The sequence below is a fragment of the Pteronotus mesoamericanus genome, unplaced genomic scaffold, assembly GCF_021234165.1.
Source record: "Pteronotus mesoamericanus isolate MK-2021 breed Mesoamerican mustached bat unplaced genomic scaffold, CSHL_Meso_final contig_68, whole genome shotgun sequence".
Classification (NCBI taxonomy): domain Eukaryota; kingdom Metazoa; phylum Chordata; class Mammalia; order Chiroptera; family Mormoopidae; genus Pteronotus; species Pteronotus mesoamericanus.
This window is the reverse complement of record NW_026555234.1, coordinates 25337622-25360460: the sequence shown is the minus strand read 5'-3', so window position 1 is coordinate 25360460 and position 22839 is coordinate 25337622. Positions and strand designations below refer to the sequence as shown.

At 43.7% G+C, this 22839-nt stretch overlaps 1 protein-coding gene across 6 annotated transcripts in view; it reads left to right on the top strand.

The window, feature by feature from the left end:
• The first annotated feature begins 589 nt into the window (after nt 1-589).
• The window catches only part of APBB2 (amyloid beta precursor protein binding family B member 2), a 318370-nt gene continuing 296120 nt past the window's right edge, over nt 590-22839 (top strand). For 5 of the 6 annotated variants that reach the window (XM_054582097.1, XM_054582096.1, XM_054582094.1 and 2 more), the window contains exon 1: nt 590-720. The gene's annotated coding sequence lies outside the window, so the exon portion shown is untranslated. The remainder of the gene's footprint in view (nt 721-22839) is intronic. The other variant, XM_054582092.1, reaches the window with a different exon arrangement.

The window sequence follows — 22839 nt, the reverse complement described above, 5'->3', positions numbered from 1 at the left end:
CCCTGAGGGGATCTTGCTGTGACTTTCACATCAAATAATAGTGTGTGTGTGTCTAGCAAGTGCGAACGGCTCTGGATGAGCAGGCAGAAGGAAGGATGTCTCGCCTACACGTTTGCGGCTGTGAGGGTGTGGGCAGCTCTCACCTGGGGACATTTTCCCATTATGAGGGAATGCAGACAGTAGAAAAGACTAGCCAGGGATAAGGTTACCCAGCTGCCTTTTAATGCAGACAGATGCCAGGCCACATGGAAGAGATACCCGGCTGCACCCTGACTCCGGGCAGGAATTTGGGTCTCCACACCCTAGGCCCCACCACCTACTCGCCACCTTCCCAGGTGATGGGGGGAACCCCGCGTTTCAGAGGGCCCGCAGCCTCTGCCTGCAGAGGTCGCACTAGGAGCGCGGCCCGCCCCCTGCTCCCTGGCCCCCGCCCCCGGCCCCGCCTTTCTCCAGTTCAGCCCCCGCCTGGCGGGGCCCCTCCAGCCTCTCCTCGCGCAGCCGCCGCCAAAGCCTGGAGAAGTGGAATCTCGCTGGCGTCGCTCCCAGCGCGGGACTCGCGGAGCGGCACTGGGCATGCTCAGTCGCCGGAACCCGTCCTGGTCTCAAGTAGGAGGAAGCTCGTGTGCTGCACCCGCAGCTGATCCGGGCGCCTGGTGGAGGGCGAGATTGGAGCAGAGCTGTCGGGTGCCGTAGCCGAGGCGAGCACCGCGCACACCACCGGTGAGCCTCGCTTTCTTCCTTGCTTTTGCCCTGGACCCCGCGGCGGCCCGGGAGCGCTGGCGAGGGACCCGGGCAGGGGCGTGCGGTGAGTGGCTGTGCGTAGTCCCAGCGGCTGCTCCTCTTCTGGTCCCGAGGGCTGCGCGGCCACTGCCGCCCTCCCAGCCGCAGCCACAGCTGCTGCAGCTGCCGCCGCATCTGCAGCGGGCGCCAACCCGCTACGAGTCCCGTGCGCCCTGCGCCCGTGCCGCAGGGCCGGGTGGCAGGGCGATTGCGGGCTCACTCCTTGACTTGCATCCCTCCTGCTTCCCGGCGCCGTCTTTCCCTCGGCAGCCCGGGCTTGGCGGGGCCTGGGGCGGCGGAGACAGGCTTGGAGTGGGTGCGCCGGGGTGGGGGTTGCGGAGGGGAAAAGTGAGGGTGGGCGCCGGCGAGGAAGAGCGCACACCCCCTATCCCTGGCACCGGCCTTCGCTGTGCGGCTGGGCTCCCCCGCCTGGGGCGGCAGCGCGCTCCTGCCGGGGAGTTGGAGACGGGGCTGGCTTCTCGGGGTTTCAGACACCAGCCTATGAGAGATCAAAGGGGGGAAAAGTTCATTTCTCCCCTCGGAGGCAGAGAGGGTATTAACTAGAAAATGGCTGTGCGAAGGGGGCGAATCAGGAAAGCTGGCCATTGGGTGCAGAAAGCCCCTCTGCTGCTCGCGGGGCGGAATGGAGGATTGAACGCTAGAGATGACATTTGTGCGAGGAAAGCCTTGCTGGACCGAGGCAGGGATGCGGAGCGGAGTCCCGTAGAAACAATGAAAGGTGGTCTCAACCTCGGGGGCACTGAGCGAGCGCGAGCTAGCGGAGAAGTCAGGGGGAAAAGGCTGAGGAGGCGTGGGACTTGAATTCAAAAGATAATACATTGGAGAAATCAGATTGAGAGTTGGAGCCGTTTTGTAGTCCAAGTTCTGCGCGGCTCAGAGGCACGACTGTCAGAAACGTTTTTGGCTGGAACGAGTGGCTGGAGAGGGCCAAGACTGGGGAGAAGAAGGTCAGTGTCGCAAGCTCTGACAAGACTGGGCTCTGGGAGGGCGCAGTTCTGTTTAGGAAGTCTCTCAGCCACTGGCTTTATTTACATTGTACCTGATGACTTAGGTGAAATGCCTAAAGGATGATCATGCAGTGATATCAGCGGTGGTGTAGGAATTCCAAGAAAGGAGGAAACTTTGTGAGATTGGCATGGGCTTGTCATTTGTTTTAATATATCACTGGTTTTTGGGTTTTTTTTTTTTTGTTTTTGTTTTTTTTTAAAAAGAACAACTGTGGCATCTCGATCTGTGGTTCTGCATTTGGGTCTATTAAATCTTTGATTTTTTTCTTTTACCCTTGTCGTGGATTTATATTTCAAACGTTGTCCTCACATGTCCATCTGAATTCATGTAGCTGGCCTCTCCGGAACAGGCAATCCTTGAGAGGGTATTTCTCTATGAACATAGGTAGCAGCTTTGTTGTATTTTCAGTTTGTAGCTTGAAAGCACTATTCGCTCAACACTTGTTTGTTGTAACTTGCAGAATCCTAGAAACTGTTTTGAAAGGATGACGTTTGTCAAGAGGATGGGGTACCTCCTCGCTGGGGAAAATGCTGAGAGAACACAGGGGGCAGCAGAGTACAGTGGGCGGGTAGCAGAACCCCAGGGGGGAGACAGATGCAGGGCTTCCACGCTGTCCTTTTGTCATCGGTGGGAAAAATCACTCAGGGTCTGCAGAACCCAGGGTGTCCCGAGGTGTTTGCTCAGAGGCTTTGGGAAAGGACTCTAAAGTTGAGATTCTTTTCCAGGGACGGTGTTTATGTCTCATGCTGTTCTCTCTTCCAAAGTATACTTTTAACTAAGCGGTTTGCCTCCATGGAGCCAGTGCCATCCCTCTTTCTGAAACTTTTATCAAGTGGTAGTGGAAAGGCTCGGGAAGCTTAAGCGTATAGACTGGTGTTTTACACTTAACTTCAGTAATGTGAATATTGGCTACAAAGTTATTTAAGAAAAGTCTACTAAACATTGCAGGACTCCACCTGTACAAAAATAAAATATTTTAAAACTGATACTCTTTTTATGCCATGTTTAAACTTTTGATGACTGTCAACTGTTTTCTTTTCCTGCCTCTAGAAAAACAATAAACATTGCATCTTTTTTTTGTTATAGCAGGAATTAATACTGAAAACCTTGCCCCATAGCATTAGAATAGTGTTATGTTGATTACCCTGAATTGATGACATCTAAATTTGTCTTTTAAGAAAAAAATGCAATGTCGTCTCTGTATGCCTTTTTCAGTTACACTTTTAAAATAAAATACAATATCCTGACGATATAACATCTTAAAGTTTCTGGGAGAGGAGGACAGACTTTTAGGAAAGTATATCAAGAATATATTTCTAGGTACATGGGTGATGCTTATATTCTTGCTCTGGGTTAAGGAAATAAGCATTTGTTCAATGCTTCTTATGTGTCAAGTCTACTTTTAAGCTCCTTACATATATTATCTAATGTGTCAGTATCTTTGACATAAATGTCACCTCTCAAGAAAACCCCTCTGAGAAGGTGGGGAGCTCTTTGATTGTGTAGCAATAGAACTTTAAAGTTGTATCTCATATGAGAATATCTTCGACTGGTATCATTATTATTCATTAAGCATCCTCTTGTAAAACATCTTTGATTTGTGATTTGCAATTAGTTTTGATTGGAACAGCCTGTCTTCAAAATGATCTGAAAAATTGTAAGAAGCTTCCATCTAGATTTAAAAACTGCTTTGTATTTTCAACAATGTTGTGCTACGAACAAATAAACTTAAATGCAAGGAAAATAAATCCAGATTACCCATTTTCATCTTAATGTTTTATTAGGGCGCATTCTGCATGTTGATATGTGTTGGTGGCATTTCTCTTAGTTAAAATGGTTTTTCAGTGCCAGATCCTCCATAATTAAGAGTCTAGTGAGATTTGGTGGAAAGACCACCAACCAGGGGCTCCCAATACTTGTCTTCTGGTCCAGGCACATTCACTATTTTAATGTACTGTGTGACCTTGGGGAAGTCAGAATACTTCTCTGGGCCTCAGTTTTTCTCATCTGTAAAATGAGCAGTTACTACAGAATGCACTCTCTGGGTATCTGTTGGGTTCTTCTTGTCCTGGTCCAAGGGTCTGTGATACAGCCATTTGATGAGTGGGGACTTCATTTAAAGTTTTAGAAGAAGCCAATTTTATGTTTCACTAAGTCTGGCCTGTCCAGCATTATCCACTGCTCTTCCTTTTTTGTCCAATTCCTGCCTCCCTTTTAGTTTTAATTTGTTAAAGAATGTTCTAAAATTAACTCTTTGTGCCCCTACCAAGGCGAGGTAGTAGATAAAGTAATGAGTAGATTTGGATAAAGCACACTGGATATTTAAAACTTTGATAGCATCTTCTGAGGGGAGATGCTGCTCTTGGGCAACCTGAGAAAGAAGCCTCCATGGGGACTGCAGAGGAGGGGGTCCTGTGCCTTGGTTGCTGGGGCCCATCCACATGACATTTTGTGTGGTAAGCCTTTCATGTGTCCCTGTCCTTTGTCTTCAGCCCTCAATCAGAGAGCAAAGGACACTGTTTCGAGTGCACTTTGCTTTCAAGGTGGTCGCAAAACTCAGCCTCTTTAACCTTTAAGTAAGGTGGGTGAGGAGAAGGCAGAGTTCCCTCTATTTAAATAATTGATATTAGTGGACAGTGAGTCTGGAGTTTCTGATCAGAACCATCCTCCAGAGTTTCCTGGGCCTCGGCTAGGAGTGGAGTAGTCACTCTGAACGCGAGATGAGAGGTGGAAGAGAGGAAGGACAGAGAGGGCAGAAAGTCAGGTCATCACGGCTTGGCTTGGCGAGAAGAAGCCTGAGTTGGCAGTCGGTATTAGAGACCTTTGGGTGAGGAGGCATTCCCTTTCTACATATTCTTAATTCCATAATGTATGAATCTTACCTGGACTAGCACTGACAGTTGCTAGGGTAGGCCTTGCTTTCATCATCAGGAAACAAGCCCCAATGTGTAATTTATTGGTATATAAAATATCCAGATTCATATGGACCAAGAGGGGAAGAGAACGTAGAAAAAAATGAATGGTACAGAGTTATGATTAAAATTTTTCTGTATTTATTAATGATTTGATAGTGGTTATAAATAGTGAACTATTCTGTCCTTTGCCTCTTACAGAAATCTTGCAAAATTTGGTCTGCTTGGTAATAACTGAGGTTTTTGAAGCATATTTTTGCCGGAAAGTATGCTTTGGGAATGCTTAGAGTGAGAGGAAGAGTGGTTTTGTTTCTTCCTTTTTAAAGTTGCCTGAAAAGAGTGTGGTTTTGGAATTGAGCTAGAAGTGTGCGCTTAGGCAGATGAGGTTGGGGAGAATTTGCAGAGCTCCAGAGAGCGAGGGGAAATGCCCTTGTTGAAGAAGGAAAGCCTGAATTACTGGTGGGATGTAACATTTACCAAGCTGATGCCCACTGAGTCAAAGTTTAGATCCTGTACAATTTAAAAGTAACTGAGTGTCTACTGTATGCAAAGCACAACGCTAGGCTGAGTGTCTGTTGGTGATGTTTTTGCTGTCCTTATCCAAATGATAATGATGATGGTGCAGTGAATATTTCATAAGTGTGTTCAAATGAGAAGATTGTTCCTTTTCTCTGAGATTATATCCTTCCGATTTGGGGTTAATTTTTTTTTTTTATGAATTGATGGGAATATTTTTACTTGGCAGCTTAATGGTCCATGAAATTGATAAGTCTGGGAATCCAGGCCTGAGATGTAGACAGCCCAGCCCTCAGGATCAAGTTGAAGAGTGGAGGCCAGGTCAAAATGGAGCTTGTGGGTGGGCGGATGGAGCCTCTGGGCCTTCCAGGAATGTAGTCACTGGTACAGACCCAAGGTCCTAGGAGAACTGAGAAGAAACTAATTTTGAAAGTGCTCTGGGAACCAGCGAATATTTTTGAATTATAGCCTAAGAATGACAAAGAAAGTGCCAAGATGAAACATGAGGTTCTGAGAGAGCAGAAGGGACTAGTGACTGAAATGTGCATTTTACCAGGCCTCAAAATGATGGATCTTGATGTTTGCTTCTTTGCATGCAGGGCTTTTCCTGCCAAAACAGCACGTTTTAGCCAATGGAGGTTGGCGATTTTAGGAAATGCTGATGGATTCAAAGCCACAGAACCAAGAGCTGTGTGATAGCCAGCCTGGTCGGCCTCTGTGCAACATCACACCCTCCAGGGTGGGCCTTGATGTATCTCTAGGGGAAGCTTATGAATAATTTGCTCATGGAATGGCAAAACTGACATTATTTCTGAGTTTTAAATAGTAGCTCAAGAAAGTAACGTATTACTGACAATACTTTAAAAAATCTGTGCTGGTCATAATAATATATTATTAACATTATTGTGGAGCTCTTACTTTGTACTAAGAGTTTATAGCTGTTATCGTATTGTAATTCTTACAAAACACTATGGTACTGTTCCCATTTTAGAGATAAGGCAACTGAGGTTCTTTTTACTGAAGACTGCACAGTGAACAAGGTGCTTGCTCTGCAGTCGTAATCAATACAGAGGTGTCCACGGTTTGCTGAGGGACTGATAGGATGAAGCACTAACATTTATTAATTAATTAAGGGTCAAGTATGTGCTTGGTGCTATATAGGAAACATTTCATTTGGTCTTTTGAGTTACTTCCTTATTTCCTCTTTTATAGGTAAGTAAGCCTTGGCTCAGAAAAGTTAAAGGACTTGCCCAGCCTGAACAAAGCCTGGGTTCTTCTTTTCACCACACCATGAAACCTTCCTAAATTTAGCATTTGGGGAAAAGGTGAAAATTTTCAAAGTGGATGTTAACCTAATTTTTCATATTTAATGGGAGAACTCTGTCCTCCAAGTTATAGCCCCAATGTGCATTTCTTTCATCTGAACACAGAGTGGGTAGAAGGAAAACCCAAATATAATTACTAAATATGCCTGAAACTTGAGGTTTCTGTGTTGACTCTCTCTAGGCAGATTCTAGTCTAGAAAGTTTCTATTGTAAATAACATACACAGGAATCTGATTCATTGTCATGTGCCCGTAATGAGGTAATGTTGGGATGACAGAAACTTCTGGTGACTGGAGAAAGATGAGGTGATGATTTCAAGGCTTCTCCCGCAGCCCTGTGGCCGATTTGTGCCTCCAAGCTGCTGGAGTGGTGGGTCTGGAGAGAGGACCCGGCGCCCGATGATGGGACCTCTCCTTGGGAGCATCGGCGTGCTCCTGTGTGCGGCCCTGTACTTAACCTTCCGCTCTTCGTTTGGTTTCCCCAGTAGGCTTTTGTCCTGGGAAGCCAGTGAACCTGCCGCTCTTGAGTATCCCCATTTGCGGGGCAGCGCTGTTTGTCGGTGGAAGTGAATAATTAGAATTTCCTTAGCATTGAGTTAGTTTTCTTGAGTTGCATCATACCTCAGATACAACAAAATTTTTCAGTATAATAGACATCATGTGGACTCATAGTGAACTCGGGGGGGGGGGGGGATAAGATAACTTCGAAGTACTGATTCAACTTCAGATTTTTCTAATAATCTGACCAGAACCTCTTATCCTCCTCAAGAGCCAAATTTTATTTCATTATACCTTTTTCAGATCCCTAGTGAAGACAGAGATGCGTTCACTGGGTAACACCCAGAAACCTCAGCTTCATTTGTTCATGCCTTTGTTCATCAAATGTTTATTGAGCAGGAACTTTTAATTAACAAGCCAGGCCCTGTGTGAAGTTCAGGAAGACAGAGAGGGATGTACCAGAGTATTGGTTTTAAGGTGCTGCGCAGAGGCACGCGTGTGCGGGTCCAGGGGGTGGAGAGAAGCGGGGGGTGGAGAGAAGGCGGGCTGTACCCCTGGGCTGGCGCAGGGAGGCCACACGGAGTAGGAGCGGTGGCAAGGGGCTTCGGGTGTAAGCCCCCGCTTCTGAAAACCCGTTGGCCATCTCCTCTTCCGTTTTTCCTTCACTGAATAGAACTGTTGTAGCCTGTTTTCTTCTACCTAGGACTTGCCACTCTTTCTGGGAGGGACCTAGAGATTTGGCCTTTGGGACCCTAAAGATTTGGACTTTCAAATCTGTAGCAGTGATTCTCAAGGAAGTTTTGCCCTCCAGGGAGCATTTGGCACCATCTGGAAACATCTTTGATTGTCATGACTGAGGTACAAGTACTGTGTCATCTGGTGAGTAGAGGCCAAGAATGCCTGCCGCTAAACATCCTAACAGCGCGTGCAGAGCACGGCCCGGTGTGGACGGAGGTAGGAGGGGTTTGGCGGTCACAACCAGGCTCTTAGGGCTCCGGGACTGCTCTGCACTTGACTAACCATGTGACCGTGGACAGGGGAATTATACTTGGATAGCAGGACTCACAGTGCCTCAGTTTCCTCATCCAAAGGTAGGAGTCCTGATGATTCCTCTATAAGATGTGTTTGAGTAATCCATGAGTTAATGTATGACACATGAACAGCACTTGGCATGAAGCGAGATCTGAACGGTTATTTTTAGTTAAGGGAAAACTTTAACTGTTGACTCTGAAGAGCTTGAGTTTGGAGACTCCAGGGCAGCTGAGCTGGTGGCACCACCTGGCAGTAAGCTTTGGGGAAAGAACGGGCCAGTTTTTGTTTCTCTGGTTCCTGATAGTCCATGGGTTTTATTTTCCACTGTTTTCACCTCTTGATCCTAGGCCTTTGGGTAGCTTTGCCTTTCATCCCCTTTCATCCCCCTTTTTCCCCAGGGACACACATTTGTGCCCTTGACGAAACTCCCCCCAGAAGGCTAAGAAATATATTTATGATATATATTATATCATAGCTTTGCTAATGATATAACAAATCGTTATATATATAACATAATATAGCAAATGATATAGCAAATATTATGCTAATATCATAGCATATTATGATAATATATCATATTTATGATATATATTATATCCTTAGGTTTGTCTATTTTGGGAATAGTGAGAAAACAGGAAGCAGGTCAAGGAAGATGTTGCATTACTTCCTGATTGTCACAGCTCCTTTCTTTATAAAATTCTGTGCAGGATTGAGAGGCAGGTGGTAGTGCTTACTTAGAAACTCTTCCTTCTACGCCCACCAGCTCCACCCCCAAGTTAGGTGCCTGCAGCTTCCAAAATACCCCGTAATTGGGTCACAACGTTATCTGCCTGGTTGAAGTCATTTCTAAAAATCAATGCAAAGATGCGGACTATGTCAGCGGGTTATGAAACGTCTCTACCTTCTAGTCGGAGGCTTTGCAGAGTTGCTTAGAAGCAAACTTGTTATCTCAAATAGGTGACAGATAGCTGCCTGTGGGCTAGGCCTGTGTCTTACTTTCACTTGCAAAAGCACTCCCACCACGGTCCTTTCTGACTTTCCGCAGGAAGATGAGTTTGTGGACTACACCCAACAGGTCAGATTTACTGTTGTATATTTATGACATAATTGACTTGAAAAAATTTTCATTCAGTGGTTTGAATGGTAGCAACAGACTAGAGAAAAATTAGGAAGTTCAGTTGTTAGAGCTTTGTCGTTCCTTCCCATGACACAGTCATATCTCCCCTGACCCAGAGCAGTGGCCTCTCAGTAGCCTCCTGGCTTGTCTAGCTCCATTCATACAGTTTGGCTTTCCATTTGCTATGGTGGGCGCTCTGCCAAATGCTGCATGTGGAAACTGACCAGGATGGAAACTGACCAGGATGGCCACTGCCTCTGCCTGCTGGAAGCTATCAGTCTATAGGGAAAGACTGACAGCTCCGTAAAGAACTAACTACGATACAGTGTAATGTGTGAGGCCAGAAGTACTTAGTGCTTCCCAGCGCAGCACTTGCCCTGGTTGGCTGTGGAGGGTGTGTCAGGTAGACTTCCCAGGGGAAGGGATGCTCAGTCTATCCCATCCCACGGTGTGCCGGGCACCTCCATCTCTGCGGCTGTGTAAGGCACCCCTGACTCCCAGCTCCCTCGGGGAGCCCTCCTGGGTCTGATGGTGTGCCTCCACTTTCCTTCTGAGCACTTCTGCCTCTTACCTGGGAGTCTCCGTGGCCTCTCCGTGTTTGTTCTCTACGCTGCCTCCAAGGTGATCTTCTGAAATCTTCTGCAGGTCTGGGTTTGTCCATCCCAACCCTTCAGAGGCTTCTCCCTGCCCTCCACGTGAAGTCGTGAAGTCGCAGCTCCTGACGCCACACCTGACACCCTTCGTGATCTGCTGTGCTCTCTGTCGCCTGCGCCAAGCAGAGCCACACTGATTTTACAACATGCCAGGTCTCCTCTGGCCTTCAGGCATTGATCCTCTGTTCCTATGGCCTGCAGCCACCCTTTCTGTCTGTTCTTTGCCTGCTTGACTTTTGTTCCTCCTTCAGGAAGTAGCTTAATCATCATCCACCTCATTGTGCGTCAGAATGACTTGAGGGCTTGTCAAAACACACTTTACTGGCCCCACCTTCAGAGTTCCTGGTCCCTCTGTCGACGGGGTGGCCTGATGAAAGTCTGTACTTCTAGTAACTCCCGAGGTGGTGCTGCTGCTCTGGGTCCGCGCGTGGAAGACCACCGGGGCTCGTCATCAGAGGGCGACTGGTTCTCCTTGCCCCCACCGCGAGCCCCTCACGCCCACGTACACCCCACTTCTGTTGTCGCGCTGCACTGCCGCCCTTCCCTGTCTGGGCTTCTCTTCGCTCTGTAAGCCTCTGCAGGGATGCGCTGCTGCTGCTTCATCTTTGTGTTCCCGGTGCTAAGGCAGGCCTGGGTGCTCAGTAAGTATTTGTCAAAGAATGAATATATGAAGGAAAAATAATTTTATCATTGGAGGTGTTAATAAATGTGCCCCCGGGCATTTTTCAGTAGTTTGTTTTCCTGAGAGTTTTATCCCCAGTTACAATGATATATAGTCTTATAGCAGGATTTTGATGAGGTCAGTATGAGTTTGGTTAACCTAAGTGCCAGTTAACTTTGTGGTTTTGTGTCCAAATTCCAGAAAGGCCTAGGAGAGGAGCTCACTTTAAACCTGTTATTGCTTCTGGAATGACTCAAAAATACATAGTTTTAAAATTTCATAGTGGCTTAGTCTGAAAATATGTGTCCAAAGGAAGTGTAGATATCATTTAATTGAGCAACTGTAGCATCAGCATGGTCTCTTTATTTGAAATAATAAAATCATATTGAACTGAAATTAAATATAACCAGATGTTTAAGTAATCATTTCTCCAAGCCAGAGAGGAGGATAGCTAGAGTACTTTACTTATTCATTCTGCATATGTTTATTGAGCATCTACTATGTGCCAGTAGGCCATAGGGACATGGCAATGAGTTAAACACTCTCTGCAAGGTGCCTAGCGGGCTCCTTTAGATCAAGTGGTCTGAGTAGGTGACTATTAAGCTGTGTCCTGAGTGACAGGAAGTGACCACCATGTCAAGATCATGACATGGAGAGGAGCAATTTCATGCCAAAAGAATGATGCAGAGGGCCTCACTTTAAAACATCTCTCCAAGGAGCCCGCTGCCCCTGTAGTTCTGTACCCTGGACTGATGTCACCCTAATATCGTGCCTGCTTATCCAGGTCTCAGCTCTAACCTTGTTCCCATGGTCTCTGAAGCAGTGCTTCCCAAAGTGGTCATCGAAACCCAAGTGATTGGAAATATATTGTGAATAAAAGTTTCTACCATCAGGTTCATCTTCTCTCCCCATTAACATATTCCAGAAGGCCTCCTGAAAAGGGAACTGTTAACATCATGTAACTCAGCGTTTGCCCTTGGGCCCGTTTTGCACAGCGTCCCTGGAACTAGCGTTTCTTGGCGTACACCTTGGACAGCCAGCTCTAACGGCACTCCGTGATGCAGCCGGCTCTCTGCGCCCCACCTTCCGCCCTTCAGCAGCCTTCTGCTCGTTGCAGACGACTGCAGCCTCTTAGGCAGAGACAGGATTTCTCATGCTGGGTCTCCTTGTGACTTGTGCCCCGTTGGTCAGTCTCACTGACGTGGGTCCAAAGGCAAATGGCATGTAGAGTCTGGGAGATTATTGCTCATTTGCTGCATCAGGAAAGACGTGGCTGTGATGTCACGTGGGACTAAAGCTGTTTTTTGTACATGCTTTTGCCTCAGTTATTTCAACGAAGAGTGGTTTTGACTTGAATTGTTCAAGTTATGACTGCATCCTATCGTCTTTTGGGTATTTAGATATTGCCATGGATGTAAGCTAACCCCACGTAGAAGTAAGGAGGGAGGGCTGACCTTTTGGAGTTGCTAAGGGTGAGCATTAGGTATGAGAAAAATAAACTTGGGGTCAGACTTAGTTAACATAATACTGGCTTTTTCCTGACATTTTCGAATCTTAATCCCAACTCAAAAATACTAACTTTTAGATTTCTTTTTGGTTGATGTATGTTTAGTTTTGGGCCTTCCTGAAGTCAGAGCAGATGGTGTGGATCTGTCTTTTTGAAGAGTTTATTCTCTGATAATCTTTATGGTTCTCGTTTGGCGTGGCAAACCGCAAAAGGGACAAGGTAGGGCAAGCTCACTAAAAATAGGGAAGGAGGCCCTACCCTGTGCTTCTGATGTTTTTATGCTTGAGGCAATTTTTAGAAAGATTGCGATACTTAACTGAGAAGAGGATTAAAAGAAGTTGAAGATATACTTCCTGGCCGGTGGTTCAGTTGGTTGGAGCATCCTCCTGTAACGCCAAAAGGTTGTGGGTTCGATCCCCAGTCAGGGTGCGTTTGGGAGGCAACCGTTCGATGATTCTTTCTCACATGGCTGTTTTTCTCCTTTTCTCTCTCCCTTCCCTTCTCTCTAAAATCAATAAACATATCCTCAGGTAAGGATTAAAAACAAGAAAAAAGAAGCTGCAGATAGAGATGGAGTACTCAGAAGCAGTCCACCCAGGAAGGGAACGTGGTCGGGGTGCTAGGGAGAATTCAGGTGTGGCATCCGCAGGGATCCCTGTAGTTCTGGGCACTTCGTTTATATTCGGAATGACTGGCCCTTCTGGGTCCCCCTTGTTGGGGTACTCTGTTTTCACGGTGCCTCTGCTCTCCGTAAATGAGACAGAAAATGTGGTATGAACAGTGGATATGTTGGATACTATTACTGTGGACAGGGTCTCTGATTTCAATCATCTCACTCCCGCATTTAAATGAATGATTTGAGCAGAAAGTGTACAGGCAGTGGTGCACCCAAGGTAACGCTCGCTGCTCTCACGCATGAGACTTAGCAACTGGGTCAGTGTCATTTTCTAAAAATGTCTTTTTTTCCAGGACTTGAGGTTATTTCTACTAAAATAAATAAAGGAAGTCTTGCATTCCATCAACTTATGTATACTTGTCTCCTGATCAAAGTCATCTCCTGCTGGCTTGAGTTTTATTTCAGCTTAAATCATTTTCCTTTACTGGTCCTGCTGTTATACATAGATATATATATATATATTTTTTTTTTTTTTTTAACAAGCCACAAATAGAAATAGGAAACAAAAATAAGATATGGAATTTTATTGAAGTTTATCTTTCTTTAGTTCTGAGGACATGTGGATTGGAAGGAAAACCAATAAAAAAACCGGGGAGAACGTTGATTTGTGGCATTATTATCTCTGTTTCCTGTAGAGAAAACAAGATTTTCATTAGATGCCGTTGTGCTCTTTTCCACTGAGAGATATAATAGTGGAATGGATGGCTGCATTCGGAGTTTATATACCCTTTTACTTAACATTCAAATGATTTCATATGAACACCTGTGAAGGTGTTGTCTTCTTGCTGCACCAACAATTAAACAATATGATACTGTCTTGCCAAGAGCAATTTCCTTATATCAGAGAGAAACTTCAAGTAATATTATTTCTGCCATCAGAGAGCTCGGTAGATCCAAGTTTTCATGGAAGCACATTTCTCTTTAGTGTTGATCTTGAAAGTTAATTTTTGGAATGTTTGCAGAGATATGATTTTGATAGTTAAATTAAAGCAGGAAGATACTCAATGTGATATAATTATAAAGATTTCATTTGCACAAAGCAAAAGATGATGAGAGAATAAGTAGACATGAAAGTGGAGTGTTTCCATGGTGGGGTTATGGATGACTTTGTTGGGATTCTCTCTCTTCTTCCTCTTCAACTCTCGGTAGTGTTTTTTATCTCCTTTTAGTAATGAGTAAGTAAATGGGGAAAAAATAATTCTCGCATGTTCATTTTTATTTCCTCTAGAGGATGTGCATTTCAGGGTGTTGATTCAAGGAGACTAAGTAGGATAAAAAGAGAACTGGCCTTATGCTTAGTGAAATAAGCCAGTCACAAAAGGACAAATATTGTGTAATGTACTTATGGATATTCAGATTCATAGAGAGAGAAAGTAGAATGGCGGCTGCCAGAGGCTGTGGGGAGGGGTAGTGGGAGTTATTACTTAAGGGGGTCCAGAGGCTCAGTTGGGGAAGATTAGAAAGTTCTGAAGGTGAATGGTGATGATAATTACTCAACAATGTGGATGTACTTAAGGCCACAGAATGGTACACTTAACAATGGTTAAGATGGTAAATTTTGTTATGTATATTTTACCACAATAGGAAAATGTTTATCCTAAAAAAAAAAAAATGAAAAGAAAAAGAGAGAACTGGCCCCAAGTCCTCACCATTCCAGGGATTGTGTCCCAGCGTGTCTTGCCTTACTGTCAATTGAGAACCTGGAGGAGGGATTAACTTGCATGGGACCCGATCCACTTGCATGGGACCAAAGCGGCTCTGGGCGCGTTCTAACCTCCGTGCGACCTGCTGCAGGGCCTGGAGCTCTGACGGGTGGGGAGGCTATTTGTGCTGCTCACCTGAACCTGATAGTGAGCTCCCATCTTTTCAAAAGCTTTTTGTGGGTGTGAAACTAACACTGACCCACACAAAGTTTGAAATTGTGAATTGATATGTTCTATGTGGGGCATGTTTTGGCCGTGTCTATTACTGGCTTGTGCTTTGGAGATGAATCATTTGGTAAAAATTTTCATTAGGATGTCCTCAAAAACTGGCACCTTTCCTATTTATTCTGTTGCATGCACTGTCAAAGCCAAGAAACTAAGTGGCCCAAACTTTCTTTTGCTTTGTCCATGCTGTTCTAAAGGGAACAATAGATTTTAGATCTAGACAGAGGTGAGTATCAGTTTGGGCCCTGCCCCGAGACAGATGGGTGCCCTTTCTGTGCCACAGTTTCTCCACCCGTAAACCATCTAGAAGGACCCCTACCTGGTTGGGAGGGCTTACTGTGATAACATGTGGACATGCATACTGTAAAGTGATCAAGATACTCTCTTTCTTGATTTCCTGTTGGTGAAATGGCCAGTAGGTTGACAAGGCATTCTAGGTTAAGTTCACGTTTGTTGCCGTGCTGCACCTTGATTGCTCACTCACATACTACTTAGGATTAAAATATTTTAAAATAATCCTTTTTGGAAAGGCCGATGGGGAAACATTTGTAATTGGCAGTAAGTTTTTAATGCTTTACATTCCACTACACGGCCTTGATTTTTACTGTTACCTTCCCCCTCCCCTTTTAGTATCTTCCCAGAATGTGGGTGACAGTCCCTCAGTGTGTTTGATGCCTCAGATTATTGTTTGCTAAGGCTTAGAAGACCTACATGTTGGGTTTTGAACCTGGGTTAGTCTATCAGCATGGTGACTGTAAATGAGTCCCCTTGTTTTCCTCACCTGTCGGAGGATCCTATAGAAATGATAAGGGTTAATGTCTCTTGAGCACTTACCTGTGACACAGTGGTCACTGTGACAGATGTGTTACCTGGAGGATATTAGTCGGCCCTACACCTCTATGAGACAGCTGCTGTGATTATTTATTTGCAAATCCAGGTGGGGGAAGTGGAGACTCACCAAGGTTGTCCAAGGGCATCCAACTAGAGCAGGTGATGGGATCGGTCTGAACACAGATTATCAGGGCACAAAATTGCTGTTGAGGAAGTATATTGTAAATGTAAATTCGGGCTCCCCTTTTCCCCTTACATTAATATTTTCCTAAGACATGAGAACTATGAGATTGCAAAATTTGAGGCTTCCTTAGAGAGTGTCTAAGGACCAACGGGTGTGAGAAAGCTCATGTCAAAAGCACAGACTGTATTTGGTTGTAATGGTAGGTGCTTTGCATTTTTCCTAATTGCTTTTTGTAAAAACAAAGAAAATTTCTACACTCTCTGTAGGGTGGTACATACTTTAAAGGATGTAACTGGGGTTCTGATGTTTTTCTTTAGGAAAAATCAGTTATTTCTCTAATCATTGGGTGTTCTGCCCTCAGAATGTGCTCGGTATAATTACAGAGGATAAGCTCCCACCACCAGGGGTAAGCAACTGGCCATCTCGAAATATTCTGTAAATATGTTAGCCCGAAAATTGCATTTTAATGTGGTGTACTAGTAAAACAGAATTTTAGTTGCTAAATTATTCGATGTTAATAATGATCTTTTTCTAGTGGAAGGCTACGTTATTTAAAAAAAAAAAAATGGGTCATTTATTTCTTCCAGAATAATTGAAGTGTCCTGTGGACTAACCTGTTAGTACTTCCACTTCTACTTGAGTCTGGATATCTGATGGAATGCAAGAAAGCAGATCAAATTTCAGGTCAAGAATTTTATTTTAGGAAATATCTTTTCTACAATGTTTCTTTGAGTAGCTTTGGCCTGCAGTGCATCCTAACTTAAGTGCTGTATTTTAATATTAAAATGAGTTCAGTCAATTTGTGTGGTCCTTTTCACTAGCTATGCGATGCTAGCAAACTGTGTTCATTTATTCAGTTATCAGTGATGCCATCCCCCAAAAAACCATTTCAAAGAATAATGCCTGAGTAGTGGATCAGTTAACAATTATTCAGGCTTGAGAATTTTCCCAAGTCTATTTAAAGGGCTGAGTTCTGAATTAGCCTGTTTTGGAAATTTCTGTTGCTTCCCTAGCACACTGAGAAAATCAGGTCCCCAGCATGTGGTGAGTATATTTCTCGTGATTAACAGGGGAACAAAGCACTGTTGAAGTGTAAGTTAGACGCTAGACTTTAGAACAGGGAAGCTGTCATTGGAGCAAATTTGAGACACACTCACTTACTTGAATACTTGTGTACTTTGTTTACATTTTTCCTTGAAGGCTAATTTTTGTTAATATTGGAAGTTTGCATGTTATCTTAAACCATTAGCTATAGACCCCAAAGAATCATTAGCTTTCAAAGGAAATGGGTACCGCTCTACTAAGAGTTTTAAGAATAAAAGAGCAAATGATTTTACTGTTATAGAATATTGCTTAATTATTGTTCATTGCTCAGAATTCAGAGGTGTTGCCTTAAATGGAAGAAATGGAGGTATATTATAAATTACTTATTATTGCAGTTAGTTCTCTTTATATTTGTATTCTTCTATTTTTCCTTTTATATGCACATGTACCTCTTGCTTACGTGCACGCATACGCATGTTCTTTCTTCCCAGGCCCTTCCACTGTGCCCAAGGCTGCGCAGTACTTTTCCGACAGCTGCTGTAGCAGCAGCAGCAGTGGTCCTGTACCCAGCTGGGCCCTGGGAGAGCCACAGAAGAAATGATGCAGAAAACAGCAGCCTCCACAAGGGATGTGTTATGCCTGCTGATGAAAGCAGCCTTGTGGAGTCCCAGGTGTCTGCTGGAGAGCTCAGGAATGCCAGTGCGAGGATCACTGTCTAGGGGGAGGTCTGAGGCTTTGGTGTCCTTCTGTCCTTCCTTCATCCTAGCTCTGTCCCTAGATGTGATCGTGGACAAGTCATGCCTCAGTTTTCTTCATTCCCAGACTGGAGATACTAATTCCCACTTTGCAAGGTTGTGAGGATTATAGCAGATCGCATACACAAGGAAAGTGTCTAAGAGGGCTTACCACATGGCAGGTCCCAATGCCATTCATTGTTTTGCCCAGGTCGTTCTTCTCTTTGTCCTCTTTTACTGTTAAGGAAATTGGTGGGTGAAAAATGATTGGAGGTATAGTATGTAAGTAAGTGTACCCTGGTTATCAGAAAGAGGTGTTGAGATCAAAGAATCTTAGTGCACGAAGGAGCTGATCTGAGACTAGACCTCTCTCAATTTTAAAAAAATAATCCAGTGTCATAGTCAACTTTAAGTTTCACTATCAGCAGGTCCGTTGTCAGGCTCACACCACCAGAGGTTGGTGGTCTTCTGGAAAGGAGGACTAATAAGCTGGCCTCCGTTACAATGGCTTTACCCTACTATGCTGTTTTCCTGCCTCAGGAGAAAATAACACTTCCGAAGGTCCATTTCAGCATCAAGATGGCGTGGTCTCAGGTGCGTTATCTGTACAGCAAAATATCAGAAACCAAAATGCTCTCAATAGCCCACATGTGACTATGCAAAGGAGGATGTGGGTTTCTTTTTTCATGACTGATACTTGCTCTTTTGTTTTGCACTTCCGATGACATGATCACAGGCAGAACTTTAAGAGACTAGCTGTGAAGCTGTGGAGCATTTTTTTTTCTTCAAGGATGATGATATGAGGGTACTAAGTTGGCTTTTTAATGAAGAAATAATAGCATGTATATGTTTGGACCTACTTGGATAATGATAAAGGAAGATTTGACACTTGGTCATGAGCCATGAAGTTTGAAGGGAGTTTTACTGAAGACATATTGAATTGTTCAAACAAAACCCAGTAAACATTTATTGACCAGCAGCCCTGTGCAAGGGTGGTGTACAAGTTGCTTAGGAGACAAAAGTGAATGAGCGCCAGGGCTGTGTCCAGGACATTGAATGCCTTCCTCAGGAAAGCTATACGTTACCTACATTATGTACAAATGTACATAAACCTACACTTACTTTTACTGTGGAGGTCGGTCCTCAGTAATTGTAATGGGTAAATTTTAATTCCTCATTCAATTTTTAAATTAAGGTATAGCTTCTATACAGCGAAGTTCATAAATCTTAAGTGTCCAGCTTGGTGAGTTGTCCCATGTGCGCGCACCTGCGTAGCCGTGATCCCGGTCGAGAGAGAATATTTCCACCTCTCCCACAGCTTTCCCCCGTCCCAGTCCAGAGGAACCCTGCCTGCACACCTCTGTCAGGGTAGGTGAGTTTTCCCTGTTTTGAATTTCATGTAAGCGGAGTGATGATGTCATACAATATTGCCTTTCACGTTGGCTGAAAAGGGGTTTAGAACAGGCGGCCCCAAGATCTGCTGTGTGGCAAGTGAATTATTTTGAGCTGAAGGTAATCAAAACCCTGTGGGCTCATGAGACACTTTGGTCTTTGTCTTAAAGGATTTGTTAGGTGCCTTGCCTATAATGAGGGTTATCACTGGAAATAACATTTTATGATCTACCTGTAGGGCAGGGCAAACTTCTAGTTACTGAATATGCGCCCTTCTTATTATCCTGTGAATGGCCTGCCTTCCCTCTCAAGCTCCATCATCTCATTCTTGGCTTAGAATGTCATACATACCTCCGTCCCCTCCCTCGTCTTTGAACCGCTCATGTATGTGGGGTTCTGTACCTATGTGTGTAATTCAATTTGGTCATTTTCTCTTATTAATCTCTTTTTTTAAAAAGATTGATTGATTTTAGAGAGGGAGAGAGAGAAACATCGATTTGTTCTTTCACTTATCCATGCATTCATTGGTTGCTTCTTGTGAGTGCGCTGACTGGGGATTGAAACCACAACCTTGGTGTATTGGGACAACGCTCTAACCAGCTGAGCTACCTGGCCAGAGCTGTGTTCCCCTCTTGTTATTCTCTCCTGTGTCGATTTAATTATTAGACCAGCTGAAAGAACCTTAAAGGGTAGAGGAAAGTTTCTTCCTCCCCCACAGCTGTCTTCCTCTCAGCCGTCCATGTTGTTTTGAGTAGCAGTAGTTGATTCTTTTCCATTGTGTGTTGTGTTCCATTACATGACTGTACTTCATCTTGCCCACACTGCTGCAGAAAGACATTTGGGTTTCCCAGTTTTTGGCTATTGAGAGTAATGGTGTTATGAACATTCTTGTAAATACGTATTGGCAGACTTTTAATAAAGTCTTTCAAAATGATTGTTCAGGTTTACATCCCCACTAGCTACGTATGATGCCACAACTGTTTAACCCTGTTAGGACTTCCTGTGTTCCTCACTGTAGTTAACAGCATACTGTCCCCACAGGACCAAAGCTGGAAGCCTTCCTATCTCTATTCTTTTGCCTCATCCAAGTAGACTATCAACAGGAGTGTTTTCTCTTTCCAAGCCCCAGATGTCTTCATTATTTTCTCTCCTTGATGGCGGTAAAGCCTGCTCATTGGTTGTTCTGTCTCTAGATTTTCTTCTCTACAAGTTGACCTCCAAATGTTCTCCTAGAATATTAAGATATATAACTAATAACACCCATCACAATTCATAGGCACTTTAATGTGAATTGAATGGGAATCTAATTTAAATTTGGCTTTCATATAAAGTTTAAATTCCTTTGCATAAATATATGTTGGAAAGAGTTAAAGAGCAGTGATTTTTTCGGTCTACCAGTGATACCATTTGGGAAATACACACACCCTCTCTCTCACATTCACTTTTGCACTTTGTCTTTGCAGTAAGATTTAGCTTATAAAAATGGTTAAAATAGGAACGGATTAATTCATGTCACAGAAATGAATGAGAGTACTACCTATTTAAGGACCTTTCAGTTTAGCTTTAAAAATCTTGACTGTTAAAAATAACTCTTAGATAACACTTTACAGCTTATGAATGTGTATGTTTGTGTGTAAATGCATATATTTCTCATTTAATTCTTACATCGACCATGTTCAGTAGGTAGTACTACATTATCTTCTTTTTGCAAGTAAGGAAATGAGGTCTCTGAAGAGCTGAGTGACTCCCCCAGGGTCACAGAGACAGTACCTGATGATTTGGTACATATAGTCAAGCCTTCTGACTTCATAGCATGTGGTCGTTATATTCAATTTCTTTTTTTTTTCTGTGTTTTTTCATAGTCTTTGTATATGTATTTTCTTTTTTTTCTTTTTTTAAAAAAAATACATTTGTCTCTGCCTCCCCCCCACCACTTTCCCTTGCCCCCTTCCTCCTTCCCTCCCTCAGCTCTTCCCCTTTGGTTTTGTCCATGAGTCCTTGCTATATGTTCCTTTCAGTAGATGACTGGATCAAAAAATTATGGTACATTTACACAATGGAATACTACACAGCAGAAAGAAAAAAAGAACTACTAAACTTCGCGACAGCATGGATGGAATTGGAGAGCATTATGCTAAGCGAAATAAGCCAGGGGGCGAAAGACAAATACCATATGATCTCACCTAATAAGCGGAACCTAACCAACAATACAAAGATGCAAGGAAAATATGACCAGCAACACTGAAAGGAAAAGAAATCAACAGAGACAAGAGGAAAGGGGGGGGCAGGGAAAGGGAAGGGAAGGGGAAAGTCAAGTTATATTCAATTTCATCTGTCCTGTTTATGGCTTCTGTAGGCAAGATCTGAACTTAAGAATCACTTATTTATTTTTCTCAAATGGAAATACCCTTATTGTCTTTTTTCACGTCATAAACATGGGTCAAGCTTTTAGTAGAAAGCACAGCAATATAAAATAAAGCATAAAAGAGAAATTTTAAAATTTTACCTGAAATAGATAGGTTTTTTCTTTTCAATATCCCAGAAACTGGAGGCCTCGTGCCCTGTATTACCTGAGATTCTATTTTGTATCATTATGTCTTTTCATCACCAGGAAGTAAAATTCCAGCCGAAGCTCATTGCCTGACCTGACTTTATGTCTGTGCTGTGGTTATTTGAATGCTAACACTTGAAATAATCTTAAGTGAAGACTGATACCAAATAGCACTCTCACATTGATGATTACTATGCATGTGCAGAAGCCATGGATTTTAGTGATAAAGGTAGGTTGTTTCTGTGCACCTCACATGTTCGTTGACATTTGCAGTAATTTTCAAAGGAACATGCAGTGCAGTCAGGTGCATGGGGCTTAGAGTCCAACAGGCCAGAGTTCCAGTGCTGGCTTCAGTGCTTCCTGTTTGCATGGCTGTGAGCTCAAGTTTCTCAGTTGCTCTGAGCCAGCCTCAGTTTTCTCATCTCTCTCCCCAGAATAATACCACCTGAGAGGGTTGCTATGGTGTGGGATCATGTCAGTGCTAAGGCATTTGTCATTTCAGTAATAGTATGATAGTCCTTTCTTTATGGCCACCAGTAACTTGTTTCCAAATGAAGGTGAGAGCTGAACTTCAGCAGTGGTAATAGTGAGTGTCTCATTCGGATTGCACAGAAGCTTCATTTTGTTGTGAGTGGTGCAGGTGTTGGTACAGGGGTAAGAGATGGCGCGTTGTACTTTGGAACTTCTTGGATTCTGCTTCGTGGCCATGAGGCAGCAGAGAAGCGAAGCCTGCGGTTGCAAGGTGAGCGTGTGCGCACAGCCCCGAGAAGTTAGGTGCATACCAGACAAATGAATAACATGCTAATTATGATCCTACCTTGGAAAAAGCCTGGTAGAATTGTAGCTTCAGGCAGCATGTAAGACCTAGCTTTTTAAGTTGGCAAAATAATGATTACTATTTTTAGTTTAATTTCTACCCTTTAAAAAATGTAGTATACTCCTTGCTACTCCTGGATGGTTTTATGTATTTTAATTAATGTTATCTTACTGCATTTGCGCCCTGAGGCTGCTTTAGCAAAAGATGTAATTTCAGAAGGTTGATGAAATTAGATAGGTCTGACTGGGAAGACTCTGTTATTCATATTTATGGTTATAAAATATTTCAGGTACATCTGTGTATGACATTCCCATGCTTTAAACTCACAGAGAGTGTTCTGAAGCCATTTGTCTAAGTAATAGTAGCTCCAGTGTGGGCTGATTTTGTTGTTTCTGGTGTTAACATGTCTTTACATTTTTCCCTTAGACTTTCATCACGCAGCGGTATGTGATGAAATAAAAGTGATTCTGTAAACCAAACACGCACAATTCCCCTCCCCTCAAATTTCTTACTTTATAGTCAAACCTCACATATTCTTGATTGACTTGGCATGAGGTACATGCACAGGTAGAAATCGGCTTTACTTGGGCTTGAGTGAGGAGCCAACTATATAGAGCGTGGGAAAAAAATATATGCAGATGTATTATATTTTA